At 41.3% G+C, this 24332-nt stretch overlaps 1 long non-coding RNA gene across 1 annotated transcript; it reads left to right on the forward strand.

Annotated features, from left to right (window-relative positions):
• The first annotated feature begins 1933 nt into the window (after positions 1–1933).
• On the forward strand, positions 1934–23297 carry LOC137155604 (uncharacterized). Its single transcript, XR_010920570.1, has 3 exons — positions 1934–2047; positions 17649–17744; positions 23236–23297. It is a non-coding gene; the product is annotated as an uncharacterized lncRNA (long non-coding RNA).
• Positions 23298–24332: the final 1035 nt, after the last annotated feature.

Raw genomic sequence — 24332 nt, forward strand, 5'->3', positions numbered from 1 at the left:
ATTGTGGTTACCGTCTTACAGATAAATTTCTAAACAATAGCCAGGCCTGCGGCACAGCACAGTAGACACAGCCTGAGGGTATTCAAAGATAGCCACTTAGGGCTAATCTAATTCATAGCTTTTTGATTCATGTTAAATAATGCACAAACTGCACCAGTAACATGCACTCAGGACATCTGTACCATCTTTCAGTTTGCATTGAACGTTCACGCAGCAATGGATTGCTGCATACTAAGTATGTGGCACTCTCAGTGGATATCTCATGGTCCTTTGGTTTGCTGATGAGCAGTGTGCATCCTGGGATTTTTCTTGCTGTGAATTGTGGGATGCCTAGTAGAAGCCAGGCAGGATCAAATTAAAAAAAAAAAAAATGTTTCTGCTGTTTCCACCCTATGCTTCTTTTCTAGGTGCATTAGTGCCACTTTCAAGTTACTGTTGGCTATCAGACACCCAAAAATCCTCTGTGCCACTGTGATGACAGTGTGAATATGCACAGGCTGCTTTTGGCTGTATTACAGTACTCCGAGCTGGACAAATTCAGCATTGGACTTCTGCTGCTGCACCACTGAGCAGATGATGTGTCAGCAGGATGATACTCTGAATCAGTGGCATCCGGACAAGGCAGAAGAACAGGAGGATTCCAAGCTGTTGGAACAAGAGGATCAATTCCTGGATCATCTACACACAGCACTAAAGTCATTTCTGGGCCTGAGAAACCAGCTTGGATGGTGGGAGTGGATTGTTCTGCAGACCTGGGGCAACTAGCAGTGGTGAGAAAACTTCAGACTGGGGAAGGCCACCTTTTTAAAAATCTTTGTAGAACAGACCCTGCAGCTTCAGCGACAGTGTACCAACATGTGGTACCAATTCCTGTGGAGGAACAGGTCACCATTGCCCTCTGAGGCCGACCACCCCAGAAAGTTACTGGTCTGTAGTCAACCAATTCAGCATGAGGAGACCAGCTGTTGGGACAATTTGCATCCAGGTTTGCTATATCACTGATAAGTGCTGTCTAACTAGGTAATGAAATTGGGCAGTGCTCAGGAGATTATTGATGGCTTTGCAAGTATAGGGTTCCCAAATTGTATTGGGGCAATTGATAAGACCCTTGTTGCCTCTTATTTGCCTCCCTTCCCCACTGAAATTATAAACAGAAAGTGGTATTTCTTCAGATAGCTCCAAGAACTGGTGATGGGTTTACAGGATAAGTGCTGGGAAGTCTGGAAGGGTCTATGATGCTAGGATCTTTTGGAACACAGCTCCATTTAAATGAATGAAGAAAGGATTGGTTGCCCCCAGATCACTATGGACATTAATTTTGTGGACATTGTTTGGTTCTCCTCAGAGACCTAGTTTACCCTCTGCTTCCTGTTTAATGTATCCATTCACAGGCTGCTCAAAAGAAAGAAGGAATATTCTAACTACCATCTGAGTTGTTGCAGGATGCTAGTGGAGTGTGCATTTGGCTATTTAAAGGGGAGGTGGGGGCTGTTTGTGGAATAGGCTGGAAGCAACATTTGAAAAAAACCTTTCCAACTGTTATAACTGTACATTTTGCAAGGTGTTTGTAAGAGTGAGGGGAGAAAGCCTTAACAATGGGTGGCAGATTGAGGGGCAGAGATTTGTGGAGTAGTCTGAACAGCCAGCAAGGTGTCTCACATAAAATAGAAACAGCCAGGGCCATCTTGCCAGGAATGCCTATTGCTCTTTTTTTGAGTTTCAGGCCTGAAAATGGGCATCTAGCTATTAGGCCATGGAGGGGGATGGGATGGATGGTGAGCATGTGAAAGAGTGTACTATCCTTTAAGGGCCAGCCAGGAGCGGCAATTAGAACCACCTGTATATCATCAAGGAGAGTCCCTGCTTCACCTGTAGGACTATCCTATTTAAAACCGGAAGAGGAAGCTGGGGTGGGGGAAAGAGGATGTGAAGACTAGAAGACACAGAACTAGCTGGGAATGGTGACAGCTGGACCATTTTCCTGAGGATTTGTTGGATCAGACCCAGAGTTTTTAAAGTTTTGAGTGGTCCAAATCTGGTCTCTCAGGTAAGAGCCTTTAAATCAGTGTTCAAGCGTTAAGTAAAGTGAGACACTGGTGTTAATTAGAGTTGGCTTCTCTTGATCAGGCTATTAAAGTGAACTCACTGCTGCCCCTCTGTAGGGGAAATTGAGGCAGGCTTCAGCAGAGCCATGCTTGGCCACAAAATGATGCTTAGTAGTAGCCTGCATCTTTACAGAGTTGTTTAGTGGTTTTTGTTTTTAAATGAATAGTAGAAGTGCAATGTGGTGGCAATCAAGTTTTCCTGCAGTCTTTGCTTAGATACTTTTGTAGAACCATATGAGTTATTTCAAGCTTTAAGTATTTTCTGTGTAAAATGCATTAACAACCCCTTATGAATGAATTTTAAAGGTTTTTATTATTAAACAGCAATTATGTAACAAACAAAAGTAAGCCTTTAACTGAAAAATAATGAAACAGGTTCTTCATATTAAACAATCTATCATCTAACAACTACAAAAAACCTTTAATTAAAACAACCGTGAAACAAAAACTCAAGGTGCAGTGCAAGGCGTGATACAGGTGGAAGGATGGGGGTTAAAGTCACAGGCACACATATGCTTTGTCTCTGCCACTGCTTGACTGTGGGACTTCTGGTGTTCAGTGCAAGGCTCAAAGATGCTGGGCTCCCAGCTGCCACTGCTCTTGGTGCCCTGGGCTAGGATCTGTGAGGGGAATGATCTCTGGGAGCAGTACTCTGAGGGTACAAGAAGGAAGTGATGCTGTTGTTCCTAGTAGCCTGTATTATTCAAGGGCTACCCACTATGGCTGAAGGCTGGTTTGTAGCATTGCCTACTGCCCTAATAGTAATATGCTGAAACAGGTCATTTTGGCTTTGTATGGCCTCTCGGAGTTGCCTCTGCATCTCCCCGTCTCTTTCAATGTTGTATTTTGCCGTGTCAACTCTTTCCCTGGCAACTACCCTGTTGTCCTTGGCCACACCCACAATCTCTTGGAATAGCTCCAGGTCATACTCAACTACTGGCTCCATCTCTGCACTAGATTTTGTTTTTCATTGGGACTCTGTAATGACCATAAACATTTCTTCCAAAATTTTATTTTCTCCCCTGATGTTTGCCCTGTTCTTGATGGTCTGGCGACTGCAGGTGGTGTGGCTGAGGGAGTAGGAAACAAAAAACCAAAACAAGCAGTTATTGTTCATATTCCAGAGAAGCTGTGATGGCATTTTTTTTTCAGATGCATTTCTAGCTTTTCTCCCTGCGATTCTTCCCAGCCTTCAGGGGAAGCTCAGAGATACTAAGTGGTATGTACAATGAGGAGGGCTCCACGGGGATTTTTGTTTGTGCTGTAGACGCTGTTTTGTTCTGCCACTGTGCCTTTGGGAAGGAAGGGTGGATATGGATATTATGCCCTGACCTGGATTTGCTGTGCCTTGGAAGTGCTAATATGGTGTTGCAGGCACCATGACGGTTTTTAAACAGGGGAGAGGACAATTTGACCCAGAGCAGGGGAGGACACACAGGTAACAGACAGGTCTGTAATGGTTGTCTGCAAAGCAGTGTGCAGTAGCTGTTGGAGGATTGCTAAAGTACTACGTAAGCAGCATTGTGTGTACAAGAACAATAGACTGGACTAACTCCATTTGTAGCAATTGTAGTTTGCTTTGAAAGTGGACTACAGAGCTCATGATAAATGAGGAGTTAGTGCACTGTAATTGTCATGTGCATGTAGCATTTTTCAACCTGGATTAACTCAGTTGAATCCAGTTTAAACCCTCACATAGACCAGTGTTTAGGAGATTCTAGGGTGCTCTAATTTACAGCAGCTTCCCCCCAGTTGCCAATTGGCTGCTGTGCAATCCAGCATTGTCAGAGCACAGAAGGCTCTGATCACCCCCCTCTTTACCCTTGTGCCCAAGCATGCCACCTTATGCTAGGGAATCATATAGGAGCGGCACTAAGATGCCATGACCCTGCTGAAATTTCCCCGCTGGCTACGCTGGCCACTTTATGGCTTCTGAATGCTACTATGGTTGAGACCGAAATCTAGCCCCCAGTGTTCAAAATAATTTAACACGATCCTGGCATGCAACATGTTGTGCTGGACATTTTTTCCAAAATTGGCCCTGTGAATCCTGTCACAGCTAGATACCAAAGAGAGACCGGACCCATTAAGGACACATTTTTCAAACAAAAGATGGGATAGCAAGTGAGAAATCATGGGTGATCATTGTCTATAATCTTTTTTTAATTTTGTATTGCGATTCACAGATACACAAATGCAAGTTACTCAAACTAGCTTCCAAATTTAAAGTAGAATAAAAAATTTCCGTTTACAGGTGTTAACCTATGTTTCTGTGGGATATTCTCCCACTAATCTTATGTACCCTGCAAAAAGTTAATACTAGTGAAGCTGTTTTGTTCACTGGTCATTGCCTTTAATAACAATAACAAATGGATGCAGCAGTTGGTTGAATCTAAGTTATTTTAAGTTATTCTTTGTGGGTAAAAGTTTGCAAAGAGATACAGAAAATATTTTGGTGGTGGTTGCTTTTTTAAAAAAATTGATACAATTTTGATTCCTGAAACACTGTTATGATTGTGAGAAATGTTAAATAATGGTTAGGGTGTGCTCCACTATAAACTTGTGCCAATGCTTAATTAATATGATGGTCTTAAAGAAGATCTAGTTTTCATACCACTGTTTAATTTAATGGGCATTGTCTTTGAATGAAACCAAAAGCATTAAAATCAAAACTCAAAGCCTGTGTCTGAATCCTAAAAAAATAGGCAATTTAACACATCAATTGGCTAATTTACTTAAAATAGTTCCATTTTTCAGAACAAAATAAGAGTATGGAAATAGTATTTGTGAGGGGTTGGAGGGGCTCCATATTTTCCCTCCCTCTCTCATGATTTGTATATCAAATATGCATTGTTTAATCCCAGCTTGCAGTCACTGCAGTTGCTTACCTGCTTAAAAGTAAGCATGTGCTTAATCACTTTGCTGGATCTGGACCTTTAGAGGCACACTTTCTAACTTGCATCCTTACTGACACATTGGGGCTAAGAGTCCAGCTGGATCCTCTCCATCTTGTGCATAATCATCAATAAAGGTTTTACTAGCCAAATTTGCTCCTCATTGGCAAGTGTGCAACTTTCCCTCCCAGTTACTCCCTCAATGACAGATGTAACTGTTTGGAACTTCGCAAACAACTCCACTGATGTGAAAGAAGGAATAAAAACACAGTTTAGTCTCTCTTAGTTGCATTGCCTCTTCAGAACACATAGGAGTGAAAAGCAGCACAGCTTATTTTTGTCTCTGAGTTCAGCAGACTCTGATGAAGGAGGTTGATATGTTAAGAAAGGGGATGCCATTTTGACAAAGCCACTTTTCAAAGTAGAACATGACTTTAAAAATTCTCCTAAGATTGCTTTGAGGATTCTCTGTCCTTTCTGAATTCATTTGGAATGGCTGACAAACATGTCCAAGAGCTGTCAGCCTTGGACTCTGGTTTATGCTGCATGGCTCATTCAATCTCCCTGGCTGTCAATCAGCTGGGTAAGAAACCAATACCACTTGGTTGGATTCTGGGGAAACATTGACTTATTATTTTCAGTGCCTGGTTGCCATATATGGCAGTCAACCTGGGCAGTTACAGGCTTTGTATCTGGTGAAGAGGAGGAGTTTGGGAGTCACAGAATGTTATATGACTGTCTTGGAAGGAGTACAGGCTTGCCATCAGCATCCACAGTCAAATCCAACAGTAGAACCTAGCAGTATCATGGATTTGCTGAGGGCTTTGTATTATGAATGCTGAGTATGTCAAGATTTGACCTTCCTTTTGGGTTACATCTGCTGGCATCTTGTGATCATTCAAGAATGCAGTTCTTTTTAATTCACAGTGCTTCAGCCAAATGGTTGAATGCCCACCACCCAAATAGGACAAGCTCTGGGCATGTATTAATATCCATTGATGTTACTGAAATGATTATTGAAGAGATGATGATAGAGCAACAGATTAGTTTATCTGCAGTATCTATAAGGAATAGTTTATTTTAAGAAAACACTTCTAATGAATTTACCTACTTTTTGACCTATCTTCCTGTCTTCATCTTTACACTGGCTGTATAAAGTACATTTATAATAGCAACCATATGTAACCCAAAAGAGCAAAGATCATAATTTCTTACATTCTGTCCTAGTTAAAAAGTTATACTAAAATACAGTGTTCATGGCTGATTTATTCAGTTAAATCAGGTGCTATATCAATTATATGTGTAAATGAAGAAACTAAAGAATTTTAAAAAACTGTTGACATCTACAAAATATTTAACATTTTACTCCCAGTTGAAGGAACTTGATTTTAAGTCAGATATTTTGTGTGTGCATTTTTCTGATTGGAGTCAGTTTTTACATCTATCTAATCTTGCAATTGCATATGCATGTGCTTAATTTTGTGTGTCTGAATAGCTGTTTACTGCCCATGTACTGCTCCTGTACATATAGCTAAGCACATGCATAAGTGTTGCAGCAGTGGGATAATTGGAAGTCTTGTCTTGAACTGAATCTTGCCTCAACCATCATGGGTCTTGGGAAGTAAAAGGCAGGTTGAGACAGATACCTGTAAATTGGATGAAAAGACTTTGAACAAAAAAAACTAAATAAAAGCGACATGATTTTTATAAGTGGTGAGCACCCACAGCTTCCAAACCTCTGAAACTTAGGCCATTTTTATTTAGGAGCTTTGATATGTATGTAAAAGCATAACATTAGAAATAAAAATGGCTTTATCTATTTTTACTGCAGATTCTTTGGGTTTTAACTACCACTATCCATGTTCTCTGCTTCAGGGACTAATGGGAGGAGGGAATTTGAATTGGTGCACCCAGAGTGGGGAGCTGGAGGGAGTCTAGGAAAAGAGTAACAGGATCTGAGGGAAATCAGACCACAGTTGCTAGGTATAAAGTCACTGGACTGGAACCTGGAGTAGTGGGCAGGCCCAGGTCCCCTTACCAGCCACTGGGAAAGTGGCATCATCAGGGCAGTGCATGAGAAGACCACCTGAGACCATTGGTATGAAAATACTTTGTTACCCCAGAACAGGAGACTATAATCACCTGGCTGGTCTTCATGGGTTGGCCTTCCAAGTGGCCCTGAGTCGCAGGGAGTGAGAGGGATATGGAAGAATGTGCAGAAAGCAGTAGAAGGGAGCATCAGACCTGAGTGAAGCTAATCCCCAGTTGTGGCAACAAGGTGTCCATAGCAGTGAGTAGAGCACTCTGTGACACTATCCACTTAACTTCTTTTTATCCAGATTGCTATTCTGAAATGTCATGTGGGTGGGTTTTTTTGTTTTCTTAAAGAAAACAAGAGTGGGTTTGACGAGGGTGACTTAGACACCTAAAGTGCAGTTAGGTGCTGAAGTCCAGATTCTCAACACCACTGCTCAGCTGCTTTCTAAATTCCCTAGGTACCTAAGTTTCCATCAGTGAAGTCCCCAAGATGCCTACATTTCTGCCAGTGGGCATGCAATCTCGCCCCTGACACCACTGCTGCTGTTTGGCATCTAATTCATGCCTAAATCCCAGTGGGATTCACAAACTAGGTGCTTCTCTGATTATCTTGTCTGGGGAGCCTGATCTGGTAGGCATGCTCAGAGCACATCTTAGAGCATGTCTGGAAGGTGCTCACGGTATCAGAACCATGTAATACAGAAAATGCAGCACTGTCAGCCATCTCTCTGATGTTCTTATTTAGATATTTCTAGCTTCAGAAAGCCAGAAGTAAGAATTGTTTCTTGTTAATCTTCCAAGTCAAGCTTTTGCAGTGATGAGTATCAAGCCCCCATCAGGGCTTAAGATCTCACCCCCCATCCTCTCTCTCTCTCTCTCTCTCTTATATTTATATATATATATATATAATTTTTTTTTTTTTTAACAAAAGCATAGCTTTCTGCTGGATCTTAATAAAATATTCAGCTGTCGTCATGATGTGTGCACACACTTGGGTGCACAGTTGACAGAATGGAATAAGACAATGGGTTTCTAAACATGAAAGTGGTTTTACAGGACACTTAATCTAGCAATAAATTGTATAGAGTGAAAGGAGGAGGAGGTGGGACAATAAGCTTAAGGAAATCACAATATTGGTGAAATCCTAGCCCTAATGACGACAATGGAAGCTTTGCCATAGGAGTGGGATTTCCCCCTCTGAATTTAAAAACAACAGTGATAGAGCAGCATACTACCAGAGGTTGAGGAAATAAGCATGCTTGGAGCTGTATTGTGTTCTTATATCTTTAAGCATAGCTTCCAATTGGTCTCTGAAAAAGATGTCTAACAGTTTGAAAGCCCAGAAGGATCACTTGGCTAGGATCAAGTTTTTTGCATCATTGATACTAATATAGCATTAGGAACACCGATGTGCAGTATGACATACTTTTGTATGTCATACTGTACACCCCTGTTTGTGTAGACAATTACTTCTCATGTCTTTCCTTTTCCTGATGGGAGAAAAAAATCCATTTATTATAGTGGGCCCCTGCTGAGAACTGCCATAAGGCTGCAAAACAGGTCCTGTACTCAACTCCTGAAGAAGCGCTCTGTGCATCTGGAAAACTTGTCTCGCTCATGAATAGAAGTGGATCCAGTAAAAGATAGTATCTCATCCACCTTGTCTCTACTGTTTTCAGATGGTCATAACTTTGTAAGCCCTTTTGATGATGAATGTGTTAGGGAAAGGGAGACTTTAAATGTACATTCTTTGTATTAAATTAAAACTATACCAGAGTGGAACACTCTGATAAATGTACATGTTAAAGAAATATTATACCAAAAAAAAAAGTTAGTGTGCTTAGGCTATGTATTAACCAAGTTTCGGTTGCATCAGCTTTCAAACTGACGACCTGCAAGCATTCAGGTCAAGTACTTAAGTGAGAGGAGGCAAGAAAGACACTTTTAAAAAAAAAAATTATATATATATTTCATTGATATGTTGAATATGGTCAGATTATATTACTACTTCATGGATGGAAGAGGTCCAGGGAGACAAGTGGTTAAGGTTCTCTCTCTTTCTTGGCTATAATCCTGGTCCATATGGGCTACAGAGGGATAGCATTAGCTCACCCACGTGAGACAAGAGACCTGTTTAACTTGATACTCTTTGAGGCAGGAATCATATTGTTATAGAGTTGTACAGTGTCTAGGACAATGGAGCCTTGATCTCTGGGTGGGACCTCCACACTCTTTCCAATACAAATAATAATAGTTAGGAGGGCTGGGATCTGCCATTATCAAAGGGTATTAATTTATCTCTGTTATGGAGAGATCCAGGGGTCGTAAAGCCTGGGAGGAGGAATTGTTTGTAGGAATGAAGGGAATTTGGTGGTAGTTTGGGGAATAGGAGTATTTCTGTTTCAGGTGGTCTCTGACTGTGGCTTGATTTTGGGGAGGTTCTCATTTGGGAATCCAGCTGCAATACTTGATGACCATAGGGTGTACAAGGGGATTGAAAAATGCTGCTGGCTGTGTAATGAAGATATGGAGGACCTGTAAAAGATTGGTTGTTGAGGTTTCGGTCCTCAGTCCTTGAGGTAGTGGTCAGGAGGAGACAGCAAAGCAAAACTGCACATTATGGGGCATAAACCAACACTGAGATGTTTAGTGTCATTTGCATTGTCTTGTTTTTTTGAAAAAGTCCTCTATTTATGATTAGTGCTTTTCTTCATACTGTTTAATGCAAGATTGGTGGCTAATAAATGTACCATAATCTCATTAAGGATGAGGCACCTGATTTTGCATGCCTAATTGAGGTTGATTTGATGACAATGCAGGAACAATACCAGCGCAATTGTATTCATCTGGTATGTAGTGACTACCTACTTTCATCTCCTGCAAGAGAGAAATTCTACTGTTGAACAGATAAGTTAATGGACAGAACTTCTGATTGAATCACTGTAGTTCAGTGTGAATCAATCTTTCCATTTTCAAACTCAATGTATTGAATCTAATGTTAATCCAATAGATCAGTTTAAAGTATAAATATCAGTACATGGTGTGGAGCACTAAAAGATGGTAGAGAGCAAAGAAGAGAGAAAGGGGTACTCTCACTGTTAAATATGTTTGCTAGAAAAAAGGATTTATTGCAATCCTTCTTCCTGCTTGTTTAACTCATTCAGAAGACTAGAATGGACCTTTCTGTGCACAGGTTACTGTGGGAAGGCTTTTCACAATTGCCAAAGTTTCTAGCTCTTGAAATATTCCTATTTCTGTATTTCACCCCCTCTGTGGCTGGCTATGTCTTTGTAATTGCCGCTACGCACTAGAGGGAAGGTTAGTGTGGCACACAAGCATTCTGGTAAAAGACTGGTGACCTGGCTTGGATCAGAGTTTAAAAAAAAATCACATTGCAGGGATTAAGTCCAGTGGCTACAGTTACACACTGATGGGTTCTAGGAGCAGCTGGCCATCAGAGGCCCCTGCTGAAAATATACCCGTAACTTAAAGTCCAGTTCCCACTCCTCATTAGTGTCCTTAGCTTTGTGGCACAGCAACATGTACACATTCTGCTCCTCTCTCTACATTCCCTCTCCCAGGGATGTCTCTTGGCCCAGCAGAGATGGGAAAAGAGCCCTTCAGGCATTCAGAGGCTGCCTAGAATTCACTTACCTTTGCAACAATCAGAAGTGTATTCAGCCCTAGATTCGCTGACTGAGAAAACATTGAGCAAACCAAGAGGCAGTTTGAAAAGTGTATAGCGCTCAAGTAAATGGTTTTCAACCAAACTTGTATGTAGAGCTAGATTTAAGTGCATGTTGTTGATAAAGCTCCTTCTTCTGACTGCCGAACAGTCTCTTAAACTAGTCATCCTAGAGAATAACTAATCTAATACATATTTATGTTAGAGGTGCAAGACATTAGTCACAAAAGATAAACCAGAAAATTACTCCATGAAGCAAGGTAGCTTGTTTTTTGCAGTGGTTCTGTGTTTGTTTATGCTGGGAAGTAACTCTTGACACTTCTGAGGAATATAGGTACATCTTCCTGTGGTTTGGCAGACCGATGGAGGCAGGATTTTCAGTTACAAGCTACCAGACCTTCAGAGAGTATCCAAAACCAGTGTGGTGTTTGACTGTTAATGTTTTCTTTGTGACCTTTTTGTTGGTAGACATGGGTGGGATATATGTCCATCACACAATGCTGCATCTGAGGTGGCTGATACGTTTCTCTTATTCCATTGCAAAGATAGACTAACCTTTAAGCTTGAATCAGTATTGATTTTTAGCACGCATTAGGACAGCTGAATCTGAACTAGGGGTATATTGTCCTAAAATGGAATATTTAGATTCAAGATGTAGCCCTACTTATAAATCAATCTTTGGCTCAACTACATAGCTGCAGTGGTTACTATTTGTTAACACTGCAGTGACATCAATTGCTTTCAATGTGAATATTTTAATGGGAATAATATTGGGACTACTTGAAATATCAAGCTTATGCTAATTACTTTCAAATAATTTCAACATCATAATGGCAATAACATTAGTGATCATGGTATGATTCCCTATCACTTTCAAATGGTAACTAGTCAATGAGTGGCATTCACTATGTTCAAAGGAATGGCTGAAGTTTTAAGCAAGTTTCCACTTACAAAAGAATGATCAGTAGCTTTATCTAGAGTCCGAGTTTTTGTGATTTTAACATTATAGGTACCAGTACGGGGCCAGATCATGCCTAGCCCTTATGTGGGTGTGTGGACAGATGTGGACAGCCCTTATGTGGGTGTGTGAGATGCTAAGGTGTAAGTCAGGTGTAAGAATGTCAGAAAAACTGATCACGTAGATGGAGGCCAGTTGAGCATCAAGGTTGGCGGCAGCTGCCTTGAAAGTATTTAGAGCAGCGGTTCTCAACTGGTGGTAGAAGGCTGGGTGGTATGTGAGCTGTACTGCGCCGCTGAATCCGCCACCACTGGAAGGGCCCTCCCACCCACACTTGGGAAAGTCTGCCGCCGAAAAGGGGAAACAGCGGAAGGGTTTCGGCGGAGGGCATTGTTCCCACCATGGTACTCGGGTCAGGTACAGTCAGGTCAAGTGTTTGACCTGACTGTACCTGACCCGAGTGGTACTCGGAGGGGGGGGGGGGTTGAGAACCACTGATTTAGAGTATTTCCTCCTCCTCATTCCCTTTCCCTTGTAAACATCCCTTGGATGTAATTAAACAAAAACCCTCTGTATCTAGAATCTGAATAAGTCAAAGTACAAATTGCAAAACAGCAATAAGGGAAGACAATAGAATTTAAAAAATCTGCTTTTAATAATGTTTCCAAAGTGCTTCAGTTGCCTTTTTTCTGTTTTACTATTTGATCTGATGACACAGATGTGATTTAGCTGGTGTCAGTTAAAGAAAAACTAAAATAGCTACAGGCAGGTGACAGAAATCAAATAAAATCAAGAAAGGCTTCAAAGGCAAAAAGTAGACTTGAGTTAAGCAGAAAGTTCCCTATTCTATTAAATCTTTGCCATCAAATGATCTTTCCAGTCTGTAGGCAATATTCTCCATTCTGATTGACACTGTGGATTTCTCCTCTTCAATGCAGATCCCCAGTACATATTCTGGACTTGTTTCATGTGTGTGGCTTCTGTTAAGTCCTACATGCAGAACAAAGGCTGGCAATGAAAGGTGGATGTACACTGAAACTAATGGGAGTCGGAAGTACCCAAGAAATGCAAGATCAGGTCCTTGTTTCAAAGTTCCCCTGCTCTCAATTTATGCTTTAAAGTGGGTGTTAGAAGCTAGAAAAACTATTTGTAGCATTTCAAGAAGATTGCTTTGTAATAGAGTTTAGTCTAAACTAATTTACTTTCCAAATATTACATATTTATATGCTAAATATATGCACATAACTGTATGAAATACAAATAAAAGCATGGTACTTGCCCCGAAAATATTAGCCTAAAAGGAGGCAAAGACCAGACAAGGATGCACTGGGAAATGCAATGGGTGGTTAGAATCCTCTAAACATTACGTTTTTAATAAATGTGAATGTCAAGGTATTGTTTTTGACATGGGTTAGTGTTTGTAGGGTTCCTGGAAACAATAGTTTCTCAGGAGAGGTTGATAGGGAAGTAACTCTAGACATGGGGCAGCAAGGAAGAAGGTAGGAGAAAGACATGAATGGCGCAGTGAGGTCATCGTCACTGGGAGAGTGAAGATCATGCAGTCGCATACAACAACACAAGAGCAGAGAGGGTAATGTTGTAGAGAGTCTTAAAGTAAAGAACAAGAATCTTAAACTTTATTTAGCTGCTATTGTCTACACGATCAAACTACTTGACCCATTGTGAAGGTGGTGGTTTTTTTTTGTTTTTTTTTTTAAAGTTTTTTCTGTACTTGTGGGCTCCTGCCCGAGCTATTTCAGCTCATTTCCTTTCCTTCTATTCCTTTTTTGCCAGAGAGAATAAGGAAGAAGGTATGGAGATGATTAATAGCTGGGATTGAGCTTTAAAATTGAGACAATTGTATGGGTTTTATCTTGGAAAGTTGAGGACAGTTCCCCTCTTTGTAAAACTGATAGGTGGCTCAGTTTAGGAAATCTTCATGAAGGCTCCCTCACAGAGTCTTTACCTGATCAATCACTAGGAGGAGGGTTTACCTCCCAATTTAGAAGCCAAGGGACTCTTCTATAAATGTTCTGAATCCTGAGAATCAGCAGGAGGGAATGGCTATCTGCAGGAAGGCTCCATGACTTTTTAAAAAAATTGTTTGGAGCCTCTGGCAGTCTCCAGTAACTTCCTTTGGTCAAGCTTCTGTGGGGTCCTCCTTGAACACCCAGCTTATTGCTCTCATGAGTATCTGAGTTTTTCGTTAAATGTAGCATGCTGGATTATGGCTGTTGTGGAGTTTCTGGACAAGAGATGTAGTAGAAAGAGCCTGAGACATGAGGTCTGGTAGGAGGCCTGAACAAAAATAGTTCAGCCTTGTTGATATAAAGCAAAGTCAGGCTGTGAGCCAAAGTCCGATCCTGTTATGAAACGTGCCTACTTGCAAGTTCACAGAACCTGGCAAGAACAGGGCTGGCCAAAACCAAACATTCCTAGCAAGTGCCAGGCACAGGACACTGAAGTGTCTCCAGAACAACCTAATACTAAGTATGGTATATAAACACTCCCCGAAGATAACGGGGACACATTGACCCCTTCTAAAGAGACGGACAGGATGATAGAAACGTGTTGATTGAATCAACATGTACAAGGTAAAGGGTGGTAACTAGCCATGTCAGCTGGGCAATAAGTAGCTTGTTTGTATCAGTATATAGAAGAGGGGTCATGGGAGTGGTGTCTTTGTCCAGCTGAAGGGATGGAAAGTCCCCGCCCGTTCACTGAGCTGAGCCCATTGTAATGGGTATACGTGTGCTAGTGTAACTGTAGACATTGATCTGGGGCACAAGGACTGTGCTTCATTGACAATAAACCTGGCAGGTGCCTTTGCTACTGAAAAGTCTGGTTTTCTTGAGCAGTTCAATTGGAGCCTGTTGTACAGCTAGCTGACCAGAGCCAATGCAGGGAACAGAAAGAGAGCGCGCGCGCGCACACACACAGCCAATGACTGACAACAAGAGGTAGTCTTTGAGACAATTTGGGCCTAGCCTATTAAGAGCTCTCTAGGACCTTAGACTGGACCTAGTAGTGCCTGAGGAGCCAGTGCAGTCTCTGCAGCATTAGTGTGCCATGTTCTTTCCCACTGATGAGGGGGACTGCAGGTTTGTGCATCAGTTGCAGCTTTCTTGTGAGTTTCTTGCTTAGGCTGCGCTAGACAGATCTGCAGTAATCCATCTCCGAGGGATTGAACCCATAAACTACTGTGTCCAGGTTTGCAAGGACTAGATGAAGAGCTTAGATCTACTAAGAGATCTAAGTGCCTAACTGCCACTTTAGCCAGGAGTGACCAGATAGAGAATTTTTGGGGTACGCTGGCTGCTCTGTGCATGTTTGCTGATTTCTATAGATCGCTTTCTTAGGTGGCTTACTCTCTCCATGGACAGAACCAGTGTGCCTAACCCAGGATTGAGGATTCCAGCCTAAAAGCATTGCAATGGCCAGCACTGGAATGCCTAGGTCCCTTTATGGCTCTAACCCAAAAAATCTTTAGCTAGTGAGAAATTAAAATGAGAGGCTCAGCACCATAGTTGTATTTTATTAGTTAAATCTAAAATATTTGAGAGGTGTGGGCATGGCAAGGAGTGAGATCCAACTGGCAACACAAAATGTAGCCATGGAAAACCTTGGCACACCATCACTGGGATAAGATGTGCTATGGGAAGCACGGGCTGGCTTACCTTTGTGATGCTTCCAAATTGAAAGCAGCTAAATCATGGTCTTGACAGGCTGAGGCAATCTGTGTTCTAGTAAGAAAATAGAGTGATTCTAAAACAGGATTCCTTCCACAGATCCTTCCTATTTCATATCTATCACCAGCTAGAGTTAAAAGCACATTGCAAAAGGTATAATCAACATTTATTATAATCAATCAATCAGCACTGAATGAGGAAAACATAGCTCGGGAGTTGATTTTTAAAAGGAGGCCTGAAGCCAGGACCCATTACCTCAGATACAAACATTAGTCCATTGTAACCTCCGAGGTAAGCAAGTATTTTTCTACTTATTTTACAGAGATATAAATGGAGATACAGACATAGTGTTCCCCAGCAACTTTAATGACAAAGTGGGGAACAGAACATAGTTCTGACTTCCCATTCCATACTCTAACCACTATACCCCTTTTAAAAATTGCCATGTACCAATGCACACATCAATATTTATGCTAATACCTCACTTTAGCTATAGGAAATTGATATTACCATAAATATGGCAAACGGAAAGTTTTAAAGAATAAAACTATCGTGTTGGACACTTAAAAATCAGTACTACTTAGAAAGAATGAGTCTACTATTTTCAGCATTTTCTAATGGAGAATGCATTAGAAATGGAGGAAATTTTCAAAATAGCAAAAGATGTCTTTAAAAATTGCACTAGTTATCTGTTAACTTGTATGTGATTGCATTCCTGCTGCACCTTTGATTGCTTCACTTGCTTTCTGCCCACCAATCCATCATCCTCAGGATTAGTTTTAACATTCAAAATATCTGACGGAGCAACTTCACAAATCCACAATTTACATGGATTAAAATATTTATCATTCAAACACTTTTCCACCAATATAAATCCCATCCTCCCCCCCCCCCCCCCCCCAAAAAAAAAATGCACTGTTCTGAGGCCAGTGATGTACCATGACCTTTGGGGTAAGTCATGTGGTTCTACACTTATGTGCAACATTACACCTTGCATACATAGTGTGTGTGAGGTCATGCTGTGTGGAGGACACATTTTGGAAAAAACATGCCTTCGTCCATGTGTTTAGGAGCTGGACAAAATCATCTGGAGGGCCCAGTCAGTCAGGAAGTCCTATTCAGGGCTTTTATAGCATGTGTTGCACACACAGGAGGTGGGCATCTGTCTGAGGCCCAGAATGGGTGATATGCAGCCCATCACTAACATCAGGTTTAATAAAGAACAATGTCATGTGCATTCAGGGCTACTCTTGCAACCTTTATCTTTCTGGATATTGGATACACAACATGCTTGTCTAGCCCTGGAAGATGGCGGGATATTGAACTTTTCAAGGTGCAACATGTTGATGTAGAAGGACAAATTTAAGAGTTTTTAATACATTATTGTCTCTCTACCTCTTAATCCTATACAATGAACTCAGTAAATAGGAGATCTTAGCCTGGTCAACACTTAAATTAGATTGACATACTTATGTAGGTCAGGGATGTGAAAGCCACATTTTTCAAAAACACGTTTTTATAAATCTACAAATCCATTGTTTTAAAAGAGGACTTAAAAATACATGCAGACTTTAAAAAAAAAAAACAGTTTAGTTTTCAGGTACCTAACCTTATATAAAATGAGTTTTTAGACTAAAATTTGAAAGTGATAATCTCCATATTTCAGACAAATTAAACTTCCTTTAAGGTATTTCCATAATATTTGAGACAGCCTCACAGTTCAAAATATTCTGCTGACACCATTGCCTAGCAACACCAGTAGATTAATGTATTCCAAAATATAAATAGAAGTTACTGAACAAATGTATGTAAATCAGTCACCCTTTCATTTCTTGTACCAATACCTTAAGAAAATCTAGAGCAAGGTGAGAAATACACAGGCTAGATTCACAAGGGAATTTCAGCATGGCAATGCTGAGTGTCACACCTAACTTTTAGGGTCCTGAAAAATCAATGGGATGAACAAAGCCTGAGTTAGCCACCTGTGTACTATACAATGAATGGGGTGGGGGTAGAGGCACCTCAGAATGGTATTCAGAAAACCTGGCATGTTAAGCAGCTCCCTGCCTAAACTAACCAATGGGAGATGCCAAGGTAATAGGTGTAACCTAAATCCTGCTTCTCAGGGAATCCAGCACTTAAGTCCAGGATGTAAAGAGATGCATCCTCAGCTTGTGATTCTCAGCTGCAAACTTTTACCTGGCATTAGGTGCCTACCATTTTGCCACAGGCTAAGGGGGACAAAAATACCAACCTTCTGTCCTCAGAATTTTAATCCAGGTTCTCAAATTGTCAGGGATGTGAGACCAGCTGGTTCCAATCCCTCTTCCTCCTGAAGAAGAAAAGGGAGTTGAACTGTGATCTAGCACCTCCCAGGTGAGTGCCCGAACCACTGTGTAGCTCCTTCACTCTGTCCTGCTGTGGATAAATAAATTTTAAAGCCCTTGGAGCAGAGGCACTGGATCCTGGGTTGCCCACCTCCCATGTGAGTGCTCTGACCACTGGTGTACAGCCTCCACCTCATGTTTACATGCATGTATGCATTCCCACTCTCCCCCAATGAGTAGGCTTCTGATATCCCAGGTGAGTGCCCTAGTCACTAGGCTAAAAATGGAGGGAGGTGTCTTGCTCTCTCCTCTCCAATCCACCCCCGCCAGGCTAAAAGTTATAAGGGGAGTCCTCTTCCTTGCCCTCCACTGGCCCAATCTGGATGGTACAGGATGGTACGGGATTGGAGCCTGTAGGCAATTTAGGTGGAGGAAAGAGCGGGGGTGTTGTGGCTGTTGTACCTCTCAGGGGCAGAAATGTTGGCACCTAAGGAACTTTCTGCAAACATGTAGGTGTGGAACAACTTTAGGCACCTACAGAGTTTGGGGGCAGCTGAGCAGGGGTTGAATTGGGTTGTGGGATTTAGGCACCTAAATTCTTTTGTGAATCTAACCCCAAGTGCCCAATCTTGCTCCCCTAGGACAATGGTTTACAATAAATGCCAAAAGGAATTTACCATTGACTTCATGGGAACAGGATTAAGCCCCTCATGCAAACTGCTGTTTATTGGAAATTGGATAAGGTTTTAAAATCATACCAGTGAGGCTGTACTGAAACTTCAAACTGCTCCAAATACAAGAGCCTATTGAAACCAAGGAAACAATACCCCAGGAGTAATGAGAATGAGATCACTCAAGATAAGTTATTGAAGTTTGAGATTTTCAATCCTTGAAACAATGTCCCAAGGAAATATTCAGGGGTATAAAGTGATACATGGGCATGTTTCCAGGATCAGGGCCATAGAAGGGCAGTGCTCTCTCCCACCCATAATTGTAACACTATTATCACACACCATAGCATTCGTATGTGAGCCAAGGACATGACCATCACCTCTCTTGGCCACGCAGCTGAGTGCTGGGAGGGCAATCAGCGGCTGGATCCCAGGTGTTAAGCCTCCAGCAGTTTAACAGAGCACAAGCACGATCCCTACTTTTAGGGCCTCTAAGCACACTCATGCCCCTCTATCTATTGCCCTCCTGCTGAGATTTTCAGCTAGGCAGGCCGGCTGCCAGCCCCTAGTACCACTGCTGACTCCATTGACTCTCCTGTAGCTTAAATCCACCCACTCCTATGGGTGGACTTGTGGGAGTGAGCTTTGTGGATTACCTCTGCACAGGATGAAGCATAACACTAAGTTTACACAAGACTCAACACCCTATTACTCTATTTAATCACAGGAGAAATACATACCTACGAAAAATTTTAAACCCTACAAACATTTCCTCACCTCCTTCCTCACCACTCTAGAGCATTCTTTGGGCTGGGGCCAGGCTTGTCTGCAGCTATCCAACATCCTTCAGGTACAGTGCATCACCTGTGTGCTGAAATGTGGATCCTTTTCCCCCAGCTTGGCTCCTCTGACCTTGGTTCATCTGTCCCCTTTTCCTCTCTTGCCCAAACTTCCTGTCTTCCCCTTTTGTCTTACCCCTGTGAGTCCTTTTATAACCTCCTATTTAATCACCTGTCTCTCTCGGTTCTGGTCAGGGAATATAACTGTTCCTCCAGAGAAGAGAAGTGAGTATCATTTCCAAGCTGGAGCAAACACCCTTAGCATATAAAATCATAGAAGTATAGAACTGGAACGGACCTTAAGAGGTCCTCTACTCTAGTCCCCTACACTCAAAGCAGATCTAAGTACTAACCAGACCAATCCTGACAGGTTTGTCTAACCTGTTCTCCAGTGACTGACATTCCACAACCTCCCTTGGCAACTTGTTCCCATGGTTAACTACCCTGACAGGAAGTTTTTCCTAATGTCCAATCTAAACCTCTCTTGCTGCAATTTAAGTCCATTGCTTTTTATCCTATCCTCAGAAGTTAATGAGAATTTTTCACCCTCCAACTAGATCTATAGTTCAGTTAAAGTACAGTCATTGAAGTTAAATATTTCCCATTATCCTTCAGTGTAGTGCATATCTATTGCAGGTCCTGCAAGCAATGGTGAATAGGGCTATTCAGTAATATAGCAATAACTCATAATATGAACAAGAATTTAAGTTGTACAGACACTTCCCAAAAATTCACACTAGTTTTCCCTTATCTTAACAAACAAGTGAACATCTAAATCCCAAAGACAAAAGGTAATACAACATGGACAGTGTGTATGTGGGGACTGCTAGTTAACCCCCTTTACTCCTCATTCTGGTTTCTCTCATTGATTTCACTGACTAGTCACAGAATGTATGAGTAATAGACAGAGGAAAAGAATCAGTTATGGCCAAAAAAGTTCATGTGACAGAGGGGATTCTGAAACAGAGATCAGAGAGGACAATGATCAAACTATGAGAGGGAAACTAGATCAAAATGGCAGTTTTAACTCAGTGTAGTGTTGCGGCTTTTATGTTAAAGTCTTTTTCCACTCACCTATAGAGTACAGAAGGGCAGTTGTTAAAATGGGACCAGAAGTATGAATTTCTCAGCTTTCTGGCATTAGTGTTTTACATCAGATTTTGCCACCTTTGGAAGGTGATGTGCAATTTCAGGGAATTTAAAAAAAAAAAAAAAAAAGAAACATGGGCCAATTATTTCACTCCTGTGCCTCCAGAGAAACACACTTCAGTTCTTTAGGCAACATTTTAAAACTGATGAAGTTACTTCTGCTGCCAAGTGCCAACAGCAACACTGACATGAGGATTCCCAAACACAAGTGTGGCTTGGTACATATTAGCTATCATATGATTGAAAGTTTTATTTTAACACCCATGCCTCACTTTCTAAAGGTGTCAGTGTGAGGAAAATGAAGAAATGCTGACAAATAGTGTGATGCTCCAAACAGTGTTGTTATGAAACTGGAATTTACCACCCACAATATTACCAGTCTCCTACTGTTCCCTGCTTTTCCAACAGCTTCTAGCAGTTCTTCGCTAAACAGTGGCTCTGAGCAAATTAATACAAGATAGATGTCATAGTTGTCTAGGGGAAAGGTCCACTATCACCTGTTATTTTTCCCTTCTTGTGGTGGTAAAAACCTGCATGATAAGAATAAAATGCTTGTAGCAGGGGAAAAGGCCATGGCTTTGTTTGCTTAGGAGTTATTTCAGATTTAATATTGGCTGTTTACAAAAAAAATTGGAATATTTTTCAGTAGCTCAGCAAAACTCTGCATAATTAACTTATGAGAAAATAAGGTACATGTTGCTGAAGTAAACATGTAAAAATTTTACAATCATAACCTATTAACCTATTCTAAAATAAAACAGCAAAATAATGTTTTAAGGTCAGATTTTGCTAACCTGCTGGCTAATATCTTACTCAAATGGCCTGATTCTGCAAAGAGAACACCCAGAGTATTCAGTGGAGCTCCACAGAGAGGCATGAGTCTTCCCATGGAGTTGTCAATGTAGGGGCAGGGCCAAAATGAATGAAGAGGGGGCAGAATCTGGCCTTTGGGGGGAAATGGAAGGGAGGGGAGAAGGACCATAATTATCCCCAAAGGACGTATGGTGCATTTATAAGTTCAGAGCTCACTGACAGTTAGTGGGGGTGTCCTTTAACATCCTTCATGCAATTTGACTGTTTGAGATAGCTGTAGTAGACCGCTGTACTGCAAGTACCAGCACTACTTGAAGTCTGACTGTTTAATCAAGTGAACTAACCAAGAAGTTTGAAATACGGTGAATGTGGGATGATTTACACTTTACAGGTTAAAGATGACTTGCAGCCAGAAGCTGTTACATTGCCACAGGTGCCAGAATAAAACAGACTGATGGTTGGGGGTAATACGCTAACCCCATAAAATCGCAAAAGGAATTCCAAGGCCACAATGCAGCACCTAAAAGCCATGACTTTCCTAAGATGAATGATGAGGCTTCTATCCTGCAAGCTGCTCTGTATGAGCACACAGCTGCCCTATAGAGTTCCATGTCTTAGGGCCTAAGATCCCAGGCTTTGTGGTAATTATCAGTGAGGGGGTGAAGAAAAAAGTTTTGATTGATCTGTGTTTTTTCTTTAGCGTTAGCTATTTTTTTGGGGAGGCTAGAAATTCCACATTTCAACAGAGCAGCATATGGTGGGGGCAGAGGAGTACATTCACAAGGAGCTGTTGCGATGCCAGCTTCATTAATGTACTTGCATTATCATCAAGGCATAACTAACAGCCTTTGCTGAGAGACAGCGGCATGTGTTTGGACACCTATCCCTATTGCCAACAATACATGACATGTTCTATGGTTTGATGCATTTTTATCCCTGAATAAATAACTACAGGTTGCTTATGGATTCATCTCAAGACACCAGATTATTTAATTGCTATAGACGGAATTCTTTCCACCTCACAATACTCTAAGAAAGCCCTAAAGGCAATAAATCTACCATCCTTCAACTGGACAGTGAAGGCAGATCAGAGGGGCTGTGCAAAGGGCTGTATAGACTTTGATGGGCTCTCTCCATAGCAATGCACAGGGAAGGATTGGGGATGAGATCAGGACAGTAGATGAGGGGAATGTGGCTAGTGTGTTTGGTTTTAGGTTATAATTTGATTGCACACTCAGGTGGGGATAATGCAGGGGCAGCAGCCACTACTAAAGCCTGTGGTGCACTGAAGACTGTGTTGGAATTGCAACACAGAACTGGCCCTGCCTGGGAAGAGGTTTTCTGGCCCTGCTTTCAAGCTAGGGGTTCTACAGTGAAGTGTGCAATCCTGGAGCTGCAGCGAGAATGCAGAAAGCCAGCCCAATAAGAGATGGACTAAATTGTGCCTCTTTGTTTTAGAGAAACACAAAGCAGGCTACTTTGTTTAGTGGTTCTTGTGGGTTATCAGTCTGAGTAATAAAGTAGTGTTACGGTGCAGGCTGCCATCAACAGTATTTTATGTTTTATCTAACTTCTCTCTTTCTATACCCTATAACAGAATATAGTAGATGCTGTGGAAGCGTGTGTATATAGCTTAATGAGGAGGATTCTGTCCCTCCCTCCCTCCTCCCCCCACGTGCGGTCTTCACAGAGCTCCCTAGCGTGTCATACATTTATCATGTACTAGAATTTGATGGTATATTTGGGTATGAGCTGATTTCCCACCCCTAAAATTTGTCATTGACTTCAGTGAAACTCTTCCAGGGGGTCACAAGCTTGGAAACAGGAGGGGATGTTTGGGACGAGACCTTAAACATGGCTATTAAAGATCTCATGGCATAAGGCAAGCATGTACCTTCTGCAGTTTGTTGTGCTCAAGTCTCCTACCTGGCTGCTATCCTCTGCCCAACAGGTGGCTACATCTTATTGCTGAAGTTGTGCATATAGTTAGTGAAGGGCTTTGGTGTTCTCCAAGATTAATAGTTCTATAGAGTTGTAAAATATCATGCTGTCCTTTATTTCTCTCTAGTGTCCCTTTGATGGCCTTACCTGGAGGATAACAAAACATAATAAAAAAGTATTAAAGTGGAAACTTGTATTCATTAATTTTGCACAACTGTTCAATGCACAGTTATTCTGGACAATCATGCTATGCTTTAAGTGCTTAGTTCAATCTTAAAGCATTAGGTGTACATTTATATGAGTTATTGATATAAATTGTTTATGGTGGCTTCATTTTTAACTTGGTAGGATACATTGCAATATCTGAACATGACTGAAAGCCACATTTAGCACTTTAGAAATCTTAAGAGATTCCCTGCAATACATAACTTGCCTCATTACTTTAGTCCATAAAGACTATCATTTTGTGAGATAAGATTAAAGATTACTTGTGAAAAGGAAATAGATTTTTCTTAAAAAAAAAAAGTTTTTTATTGGCTGCTGTTCAGAGACCATAGGCAATAAATAAAATATGCTGTGGAGTTTTTGCTTTCCTCGTTTGCAAGAAGTACAATCTTTTACATGCTCTTTAGGCTATTAAAATACTTTGATTTACTTTTATAATTTAGTGGTTCATCATAATATCGTTCCGCTATCACTATGTGAAGTTTGCAGTCACAGTAAGAATGCTTTTCCTTTTATGCAGAAAAATAGTTTTGCTTTTCTATTCATGCTACTTAAACAATTTGAACTTTTAGAAGAGCAACTAGTAAAATGTCCAGAGTCACTGAATTAATACTTTATTGTAGCAATAATAGGATAATGAGATTTCTACTTCTCTATAGGGATTCACTATTAATACCTTCCTAATGCTTTTTGGTTAGCAAATCATTAAAATCAAAGTGGGTTATGATTAGTAATGGACAATGACAAAGGCTCACATCAGTCAGCTTTCTCAGACAAAGGGGTCTGATAAGGCTCTGCAGTAAATCAGACTTTACACCTATTAAGTCTTGTCAGCCCTCTATGAATGGAGGGCTGGTCAGACAGTAGCAGCAAGCCACAGCAGCCCACCAGGTTATGGAGTGATGTCTGCTGGCACTTTTCCACTCCTGTGTGGTGAGGAGTGTAAGCTACCCCATGTGAGCAGAGAGCTTTATAGTGACAAATTTGAGCTCCTGAAGA

The sequence above is a fragment of the Emydura macquarii genome, unplaced genomic scaffold (assembly GCF_026122565.2).
Source record: "Emydura macquarii macquarii isolate MOO-44397 ecotype Brisbane River unplaced genomic scaffold, CSIRO-AGI_Emac_v2 contig_1363, whole genome shotgun sequence".
Classification (NCBI taxonomy): Eukaryota; Metazoa; Chordata; order Testudines; family Chelidae; genus Emydura; species Emydura macquarii.